A 10,277-nucleotide genomic window follows, 5' to 3' on the forward strand; every position below is an offset into this window, starting at 1 on the left:
TGACTCTTTCGGATAACGAAGAACATTCACTTTTATTACGATAGAGTTCCACCCGTACAAGAGAGCGTGAGGTTGTTGCATTTTCATTATCCCATATGAAGGAACTCAATTAAACCGTGTCTGTTATTATGCTGCTTGGTTGCCTTCTGTGCTTCCAAAGGATCTTTCACATATTTTATTGAGAGTTTTCGGGCCCCTGGTCTACAATTTCTATATGCATGGGTATATATTCAAATCACTGGACAACAACTTGCGAGAATAAGGTAAGGTATCGCTTGCAACAGTAATCATTAACCCTAATTAAAATGTAATAACAAGTAACGCCTGGAGTTCTGTTTAAATACTTTATTGTTAAAATGACTACATAGGACATCAGTTCTTAGTTCTAGCATAACAAAACGAGGACAGTGATGTCCAAAGAGAAAAAAACATAATCCCGATAAGCTCTTGTTATGAAATTAATGGAAATGCATGCTAAGTCATGTCAGTTATTTAATACACTTTGAGCACAAAAGATGACAAGTGGGTTCGATATAATGATTATACGTTTATGTATCACTTATATGGACCATTACAAAGAAAAATATATTCACAATCTGACTAAAATACATCTCCAATTAACGCTACGCACATTAGATCTGGGGACGTGCTATTGGTAGCCTCGTTCCTTCCGCTAGCCATTCAGAGCCTTACGTACATTTTGTCTATGAAAGTAGAAATTTTAAAAAATCTATATTTAGCCTGGAATTTTCGTATATATATTTAATGAAAACCACATCGCAGCTACGCCCGCGTGTTTTGAGAGAAATCATATGACATGGTGCGGACTTGATCAGTTAAGGTGTCAGACAGCCGGTTACCTCAGTCGACAGGGCACTCGCCCTGTAAACGAGGGTTCCCGGGTTCAAGCCCCGGACTGACTGCACATTTCTCACCTTTTGTGCATTCTACGTTATTTTGATGGTTCAGCCAAATGCTTGTTGAAACATGTCGTCTGATTGGTTCAAATTGAAATACATTTGCGAAAATAAAAATAGCAATATCAGAAATCCAAAATATACAGAAGACGAATGTGAATGTGTAATTCTCAGATCTTTGTTTAGAACATAAAGTACTTTAGTCAGATTGGACATATTCATTAAGCTGCAAAGAAATATTATTGATTACATTCCTGATAATGGCATATCTGTTAACGTTACATACTAAACTAGAGAAAATCATATATATAAATAATTTAATAAACATTGTGTCACCAATATGGAATATGCAAAAGTTCCTCGAGGCTTGCATTAAACGTCTGTTTGTAAAGTCGTCCCGAGGCCAAAAAGAAACGTTATGGAAAGTAATTCAGTTTTGATTGTCTTACTAAAGCTGTCAATTAGTATACATTTTTCGATAAAAGTTGATACATTAGTTGACATAAACGACTACGTAGAGTAAAAAGATTGAAGGGACTAATAGCCACCACAGCCACTGTTTTGGCGTTCTAGACCAATTAATCAACAGATTAATACATGTAAATGCATAGCTAGAGCTAAAAAACAGAAAGGCATGAAACTCTGCTTTGTTTCTTTCAAACACTTCTGTGCATCCGTTACTGCAATTTGTGCATCTGCAAAGTTTAATCTGTAATAAAAACAAAACGAAAGGAGCAAGTTATATTGCAATGAAGTACAAATAATTATAAAAACATATTCAGAATTAGACAAGACTTTAAGCGTTTCAAATTTCTGCAGAATAAATTTCAATTTTATCAGATATGTTCTTCTGTAATACATATCTAGTTCAATGGGAGATACATGAAAGTAATTCGCAATACAAAAATACATCATCACCAGCACCACGTCATGTGATATACAACGAAAGTATGTCGTCATTTGCATATAGGAGGCATAAATGAATGTTTGAACTAGATGAGAATTGCTGTTGATGACTCACGTGTCCAAGATGTTTGCAATAACGTTCCTACTGTTTTCAATATTCGGACCAAACAATTTGTTATGACTTACGTATTGTTTATTTGAAAATATGAAAATATAGATAATGGCAAACTTAATGTAAGCCTTCCGATGAATTCGCGATGTCGTGAACGTCGTCGAAATGACTGTTCTTGAGAAGGTGTAAGTCTTGATTGTATGACAATAATCACAACCAAATATGCATGGAAGTTAAATGAAAAATCATGCAAATCATGATGGCGTATGTCTCATTTTGTTACGTTATTTAATACTCCTCGCATTTTAGATGTCTTGATCTCCGATTCAAAATCTTATTGCACATGGGTAGCGAATTATATCTGTAGTTCTTTACTTTACATAGCAGAATGTCAAGGTCGCAGTGAACGTCAAAACAACCACCTTTTTTTTTGCTCAAAATGTTCTGAGCCCCTTCAACTGGAAAGTCATAACATCCATGTTGATTAAATGACTCATTTTTTTTTATTTTGATATAACTACTTGAAACATTTAGGTCGCTGTGACTATTTGTACAAAAAAATGTTTCCTCTCATTAAATAAATTTCCTTAACTTTAGATCCTCAAGTTTGACAAGAACGTTGTCTAAAATTAGTGAATGACTTCTATTTGAAATCACTGCGTCAAAGATCACAGTGACAGTACAAACATGACATTGCCGCTGAACCATCATGTTTTCATAATTCTTCGTGAAAGATCAACTGTCAGCTTCGGAGCTGTCTTCCGGAGACTATATTGCTCCGCACAGCTATGGAAACATTTTCACGAATCCTATAAATTGTATTTTATAAAAGACTCAGTGTACAGCGATCAAAACTGTCAACAGCCACTAAAATGACCAAATAACCAACATAATAATTAGTGCATAGCTAAAGCTTACAAGTTTGCAGCAGCACTTGCTGCAAGATTCCATACTATTTTTAAACTTCTTTGTGCATTCGCTACATTTTCCCTGAAATAAATATAAAACGAATAAAGCAAGTTATATTGCAATGCAGTACACATACTGTGTTTTAGCATTTATTTTTCTGCAGAATAGATGTCAAGTTTATCTTATTTATGTTAAGTTGTGCTGTAAACATATTCATTGCTTATGAGAGATTCACATGACTGACAGATCAATAGGGCAAACTGAGTTTGTGACTGTTTGTACAAAAACTGTTTCCGCTCATTTCTTCACGAACGCATAAACCTTCGAATCCTTAAACCTGGCAAGCGACATGTCCAAGGACAATGAATGATTCCTATTTGAGATCTTTAGTTCAAAGGTCACAGTTACAGTACAAACCACATTGGCACAGAACCCTCATGTTTTATATGTCTTAGTAAAAGATCAAGGGTCATCTTCGGAGATGTCTTTGGTGGTATATTGCTCCGCACAGCTATGTAATCAGTGGTACGAATCCTGGTTCTAGCTAAATTAAATTGTATTTTACAACAGAATAATTCTTTCTTTGCGCAATACTTGTTTGATTAGTATTGTTTATTTTACAGTTCCGTTACGAATTTGCAAGAAATAGGGTTTAAAGATCAAACCTCTCCATTTTGGCCATCCTGAAACAATAGAAAAAAAGTAATAACATAATCCATGTATACATAATTTTCATTAAATTTCTTCGTTTAGGAAACATGAAGGTAATTTGAAACTGGTAACATTGTTTCTGAAGCTTTACATATTCTCTCCGGGAGACGTACGTTCCAACGTAAGTCATGTCTCAACAATAACACTCAACGACAATTGGTTATGGTACCGCTAAATTGGCCTAGCTGAGGAGATTATTTAAGTGTATAAAAATCACATTGCTTGAATTTATTTGTGTCCTTACATTAAGTTATAGCCACATTCTGTAAAAAGAAAAACATATATCTATTAACACATTATCTGTTTTAATTATTCGTCTGTTAATGAGACAAATGATCACTTACAAAGTTTTAATGATAAAAGTTTACATTAAACTTTTTCTGGTGGGAGGGATGGGCGGTGGGATGTTGTTGTTGTTGTTTTTACTCTTTGTGTTTTATGGAAAAAAAGATAATCACCAGTAAATGAAATGCAATGCAAGCGGCAACACCAACTTTTCTACAACAGCTTACTCTAAAATAGCCAATTTATACTAAATAATACGTTCCATTCTCTAATCGAAGATATTACAAACACTAAAAGAAGACACCAGTGAGCGTTACAAATCTTTAAATACCATTTACATTTTAGTAAAAGCTACCAACAGATTTAAATGAAAATAATTATGCTCAAAATTCAGTTTCTATTCAAAGCTTTCGCCCCTTGAATTTAAACTCAACACAGCACAAAGTGCTCAAGGTCTGCTATTTGGGACCACATTTTAAGTTTGAAAATTATGAGAATTTTTCAAAATGTATGGCTTGATGACTTCTAGATTAAGTTCGAATCTGGGTCATGCAGGGACAAAAACTAATAAACTCGGTCAAATGAGTGGCAAAGCAAGTGAACAAAAACGAGACCACATTTATGTCCCTATCACCATGAAACTTAATCAGAATTTTGATGATCTTGAGGTCAAGTTTGAAACTAGGTTACGTGGGGTCAAAAACAATGTCATTAGACTAGATCAAAAGAGAATCTTGTCACTACTCTAGAAACCAGATTGACGTTTGAAATTTGAATTTGGCAGAATGTTTGTCTAAATGACTCCTATGTCAAGAAGTTTGAATCTGGGTCATGTTGGGTCAAAAACTAGGTCGACCAGTCAAGTCAAAGGAATCTTTTGTTAACGCTTCAAAAGGTCATATGTATAATCCTATATTCATGAAACTTGGTTAGAATGTTTATCTTTATTATCTTTATGCAAAGTTTAAATCTGGGTTCTGTGGGTCAATAGTTAGGTCACTAGGCCATATCATAGGAACTTTTGTTAACACTAGAGACCACATTTAAAGTTTGAAATTCATGGAAATTGGTCAGAATGTTTGTCTTGATTACCCCAAGGTCAAGTTCGAATCTGGGTTATGTAAGGTCAAAAATAGGTCACTATTCCAAAAAAAGAAGGAAAACCTTGTCAACACACTAAAAACCATGTTTTACAATTGAAACTCGAGGAAAACGGTCAGAATGTTTGCTTTAAATGAAATCTAGGTTAATTTGGAATATGGGTCATCTTGGATCAGGAACTAGGTCACCTGGTCAGATCAAAAATAAACATTGTGTATACAATAGGGGCTGTATTTTTCATCTGATATGCATGAATCTTGGTCCAATAATTTTCCTTATAAAATCTCGGAATTTTTATTCGGGTCACGTTGGGTCAAAAACTAGGTCAACAGGTCAAATCAAAGAAAAGCTTCTTTACATTCTAGGGGCCACGATTCTTTATTCAATCTTCAAATGCTTGGTTAGAATGTTTGTTATTATGATGTATTATATGATTTTTAATTATGTGGGGTCAAAAACTGGGTCATTTGGTAAAATCAAAGAAAATCTTGTTTACACTCTAGAGGACACTTGTTTGCTCTAATCTTCACAAAACTTTGTCAATAACTATTTTATGAAACCATAGACGGGTTCTAATCTGGGTCAAGTGGGGTCAAAAGCTAGGCCACTATGTCAATTCAAAGAAAGTACCAGTTTATACTCAAGTCACATATTGGTCCAATCTTAATGAAAATTGGTAAGAATATTTGTCTCCATGAAATAACGGATTGAGTAAAATCCTAGGTAACTAGACCAAATTGAGGAAAAAAATTGTTTACACTCTCGAGATCAAACTTTTGCTTCAATCTTCATGAAACTAAGTCAGAATGTTTATCTCCTTGCAAGCTCGGAAGACAAAAACTGGGTCACTAAGTCAAACATATTTACACTGTTATTGTGTGTTACTCTGGTCGGCGGCCCTCTTGGCCCTCTTGGCCCTCTTGTTCTTTAGATGTGTGACAATTTCAATAAAAGTTGGTTTTAAATGTTCACCTATTTTGATGTTAAATGTTCTATATTTTCGATTTTGGGTTTACTTGCATTTCAGTTAGAATAAAACAACATGCACCTTGGCATCAAGGTTGCTTACACTATTGTGTGCGCACTTATTAGTTATATTATGCGGACGTAAAAGCTAAAACGTGCGCATGTAATTACAAATAGTTTATATACACAAAATAATTAATATGTACGGATGCAATGAGTAATACGCATTCACTATCTAACAAAAATATGCAAACGTAATAGTTGTAGGAGTAATGTTTCACGACCTGGATTATTCATGTTGCAAAGCGTTAATGGCAGGCTCACTACCGCGTATGCACGTATAAGTCATAACGTTTGTTCACGTTTCGCTATTACATGAACACGTTTATTACTTGTGCACGTATAAGCAATCATGAGCGCACATGCACACGCAATTTTCTATTATAAATTGCATTTTTTAAAACAGAGTGAAGAAACACAAGTAATAAGTAAATGAAATAATCACAAATTTGTGTATATACACGAGTTGCGAATACAAGAGCCCTGAGCGTAATGTACTATTAGAGAAAGAAACTTGATAAGATGCAAAATTACCAGTGATTAGAATAAACGCTTAACTCGTCGGTACTGCAGGTATAAGAACGTATAAATGAGTTATTCAAGAAAATGCGTAAATATCTGAGATCAAAGTGTTAATGTTTTATGTATTGCATTTAAAGAAAAAAAAAGGAAGGAATTTTGCAATAATCTGAAAGTTTCATGGGTCGAAGCAAATGTACATATTTTGTAAATATCAGTCTTAAAGCCCTGTTCCGCGGCTATTCAAATTCTACTGTGTGTATGCAACCCATGATAACAATAGGTAACAGTTAACGGCCACGCGCCACACTTTAGCACGCAAAAACACAGGTACTCTATCAAGAATTCTACATATATAGACTCTATTATGACAGGCGTCACTGTTCATAGTCAGGATTTTCATGCCTTTTCAGTGACAATTGAAGGTAAATGGTAGGACTGGAGCAGGACATTAAAAGAAAATCAGCCGTAATGAGATGCAATAAATTGTGAAATATTCAATATTTTCAATACATGCATGAATGCAGTGCACTTCGGAAAAAAAAGAAAAGAAAAGACAGATATGCAGTAAACTGCAAAATAATCAAAAACTGAAATATTCGCACACCAGGACAATCGTGGCGATTTACATTGCACATTTTACAAAGAAGGTGTAAGAAAGGAAACTTGCAATAAACATGTTATACTATTACAGATTTCCCTTTGGTGCCTCAGATCAGTGATACACTGGGTCTGCAGTAAACGACCATCATTCTGCTTTCTTTCTGATAGTAACTGTTACATATAAATTAGTATACGCGTTTCCAAGAGAGTGTATGCATGCAATATTATCAGATGTGAATGTAGAATCACGGCTCAGTTCGTGAACAACAAACACATTTGTCGTACTGACTGAATTGTTGCGTCTTGCTAAAACAGCCTCGAACTAGTCGTACAAGTATCCCATAAATAGTTTCGACTTATGAAGATGGTGCAAATACATTACGTTCTACACTTTTAAATGACAATTGTAATTTTGAGACTTTGTAACGCTTTATGTTAGGCACTGTCACAACTTTTCTGTTATCAATGTGAAATTGCAAAATTTGTCTTTATGATATTTTTCGTACTTCGTTTGGTCGATATTCAAAATTGCTATTAACAGCTAATATAGCTATTTCAGAATCATCTTTTTACCTATGAAAACGTACAATCAGTGCTTTATTATACATCATAATTGAATGAAAAATGTCACACGGAGCGATACATCGACAGTTGTTGAGAACTTGAGATGTTGTGACATATTAGTTTAAACAGTATTTATTAAAATAAAACTGCACATCAAACAAAATACATGAATTGTACATGCATGAATTAGAAAACAAGTTTACATTAATTGATATGAATTTTTCTCCATTAGAAATATTTACACAAATACAAAGATGTGTTAGCTACATGGTCATGTAACATATGCAGATGAAGTACGAATGTGAAACGTTTTGATGGTGGAATTTGGAAAAGACGAAATACTACGATAAGAATGTCTAATATTAGGAAGCCTGTTAAAAAAGCGAGTAATTACGATAAGAAGGCATCGAACATTTGAAAAGGAAATCTACAGCAGTGCACGGATAAAAAGAAAACACGAACACAGAAGTTCAACACACGGTTACAAGCGATAGTCACTGGGCAGGTCAATGACAATAAGGCTGGTTAAAGTTACATATCACGGCGCTTTGTTTCCACGGTGACGGAAAGTTTAATTTAAAGAACGAAGGATTGTATTAAAGAAGGTTGCCAGAGGCTGCGCTTAGGCCGGTGCACCTTCGCAAAGGTGTCTAGGACAGACCAGGTCTGGACCAGAAGCATTGGAGGGATCTATGGACAAGGTTGTACTGGCGACATCTTCAGGAGTTATGTTGATGCTAGAAAAGATTGATTCCTCTCTGTCGGGAACTGGTGGAAGAGAGGCATCTTTATCGTCAAGGTAGGATGGATTGTAAGCAGTAGTAGCTATTAAGAAGTTCTACCTTATCTTAATTTGATGTTGCTTCTGGGTTGTTGTTGTTTAGTGAAGGTAGACTGTTTGTTGTTTGTTTTGTGGTAAGTTACTTGCATAGTTTGAATCACTCTTCTTTTGCATATATTGTCTAAGTTAAGTTTTTCAATAACTTCATTTTGATAATCTTGTTTGTATTGTCTTATGGCTATAGTGACGTAAATTCTGATTTGTCTAAATTTTGCCCAGATTGTTTCAGTGTTCTGTTGTTTAGCTTTTTTGTGAATCTTGTTGCATTTAAGTAAAAGTTTTCGTATGTTGTTGAATTACCTCGGACGTTTTCTAGGGTATTGTGTCGGTAGAAGATTGGGCAACTTGATTAGGAATAGCATTAGATAAGATAGACTCCGAGTCAGCCGAATTAAGTTTGTTTACATATGCCGCTTAATCACCCCTATCATATACGCCTTTTGGAGTTGTCGGGTTTTGGTTTACTTAGCTAAAAGACTACAACGACAGGACAGTGAAAATGAATCAAGTTTGGAAGGGTCAGATACAAAACTGGAGAATACATGATGGTTAGCCTTAGTAAATATGTGGTCAATCAGCGAGGAGGAGTGTTCAGTATAATGAATGGGTGATGTGATAAGCTGTAAGGTATTATAGGAAGACATCAATCTGCCAAGTTTGTTTGAGGAGGAATATTGCGTATTGATATTGAAGTCTCTTGTTAAGATAATGTTTTCACAGTTACCACAGAGAACGCTTGGCCTTCACTGTGTTATATCAGCTGCTAGTAACATTATTTGAATCTGGAGGGCGATATATGCCAACAAAAAGGGGTCAAGTATTATTTTGAGATACAAAAATTGTAAAGGAAACAGATCAAAAACTTGCAAAATGCAAGCTCGTCTTCAATTTTTAGTACAAAGAAAAGACAACAAGTAACTGTCAACATCTGAAATAATCTGCGTACACGCATTCAGATGTATATGAACTCTAAAAAGTAAAAGGGCTTAAACGTGACCGTTCTTGTACTTTCGTCTGCAGCTGTTTGAGATGAAATATTAAACACTTACTTTGTTTTCCTGTCGTGGGCTGCTCTAGAATAAAATACATATAAGAGTTTGTAACACAACGGTAATACAGGTAGAAGTAACTTCTCTGCTCAGTAACTTCCTAATTATTGATCTTGGCTTTATATACAAACAACCTGTTATTGTTTTTGATGAAGAATTCCATTCGCTCATAGATACACAAGATACGTTTTTACCTATCCGAACTGCTTTTGATGTTTGCTACTCTAGTAAAACTTTGGGAAAGAAAAGAACGTTTTATCAATTAAGATTTGACTTTAATGGCTCTGTTTACAGTTATAACTCGTCAGTTAGTGCAAAAGACCAAGTAGAAATTAACTCCATTAACCTTAATATTACTTTGTTATTGTATACCTCATGCAAAACACCTAATGCAAAGTCCTATCTCTAATAATGTACTCATTCTTATGTCCCTCACGCCAATCCGCGTTTTCGAATAATCCCCGCGTAATAATTTTATTAATACCTGCGCGCAAAAGTGTCCTTTGCGCTTCGATCTAAATGGATGGTATTTCAACAAGTTTCAGAAGATTGCCTATAGACTTTTCTTAATTAGTACTTAAATCATAAAAGTAACGCAACTAGAATTTCCCTTCTGAATTATGCATTGCAGACAATTCGAATCGTTCACTTCGATCTGCAGAACAGGTTTCAGTGAAAACTGCTAACCACAAACTAGCTGGTAGTTTGCAATTCTAATGATTAGTAAGGGAGTG

At 34.8% G+C, this 10,277-nt stretch overlaps 1 long non-coding RNA gene across 1 annotated transcript; it reads right to left on the reverse strand.

Moving 5' to 3' along the window:
* Positions 1-337: 337 nt before the first annotated feature.
* LOC128552305 (uncharacterized) lies at positions 338-9,568 on the reverse strand. The gene is made up of 4 exons (XR_008369036.1): positions 9,544-9,568; positions 3,510-3,527; positions 2,854-2,925; positions 338-1,626 (listed from the first exon to the last, which is right to left on the reverse strand). It is a non-coding gene; the product is annotated as an uncharacterized LOC128552305 (long non-coding RNA).
* Positions 9,569-10,277: the final 709 nt, after the last annotated feature.

Source organism: Mercenaria mercenaria, unplaced genomic scaffold (genome assembly GCF_021730395.1).
Source record: "Mercenaria mercenaria strain notata unplaced genomic scaffold, MADL_Memer_1 contig_2257, whole genome shotgun sequence".
NCBI classification, from domain to species: domain Eukaryota; kingdom Metazoa; phylum Mollusca; class Bivalvia; order Venerida; family Veneridae; genus Mercenaria; species Mercenaria mercenaria.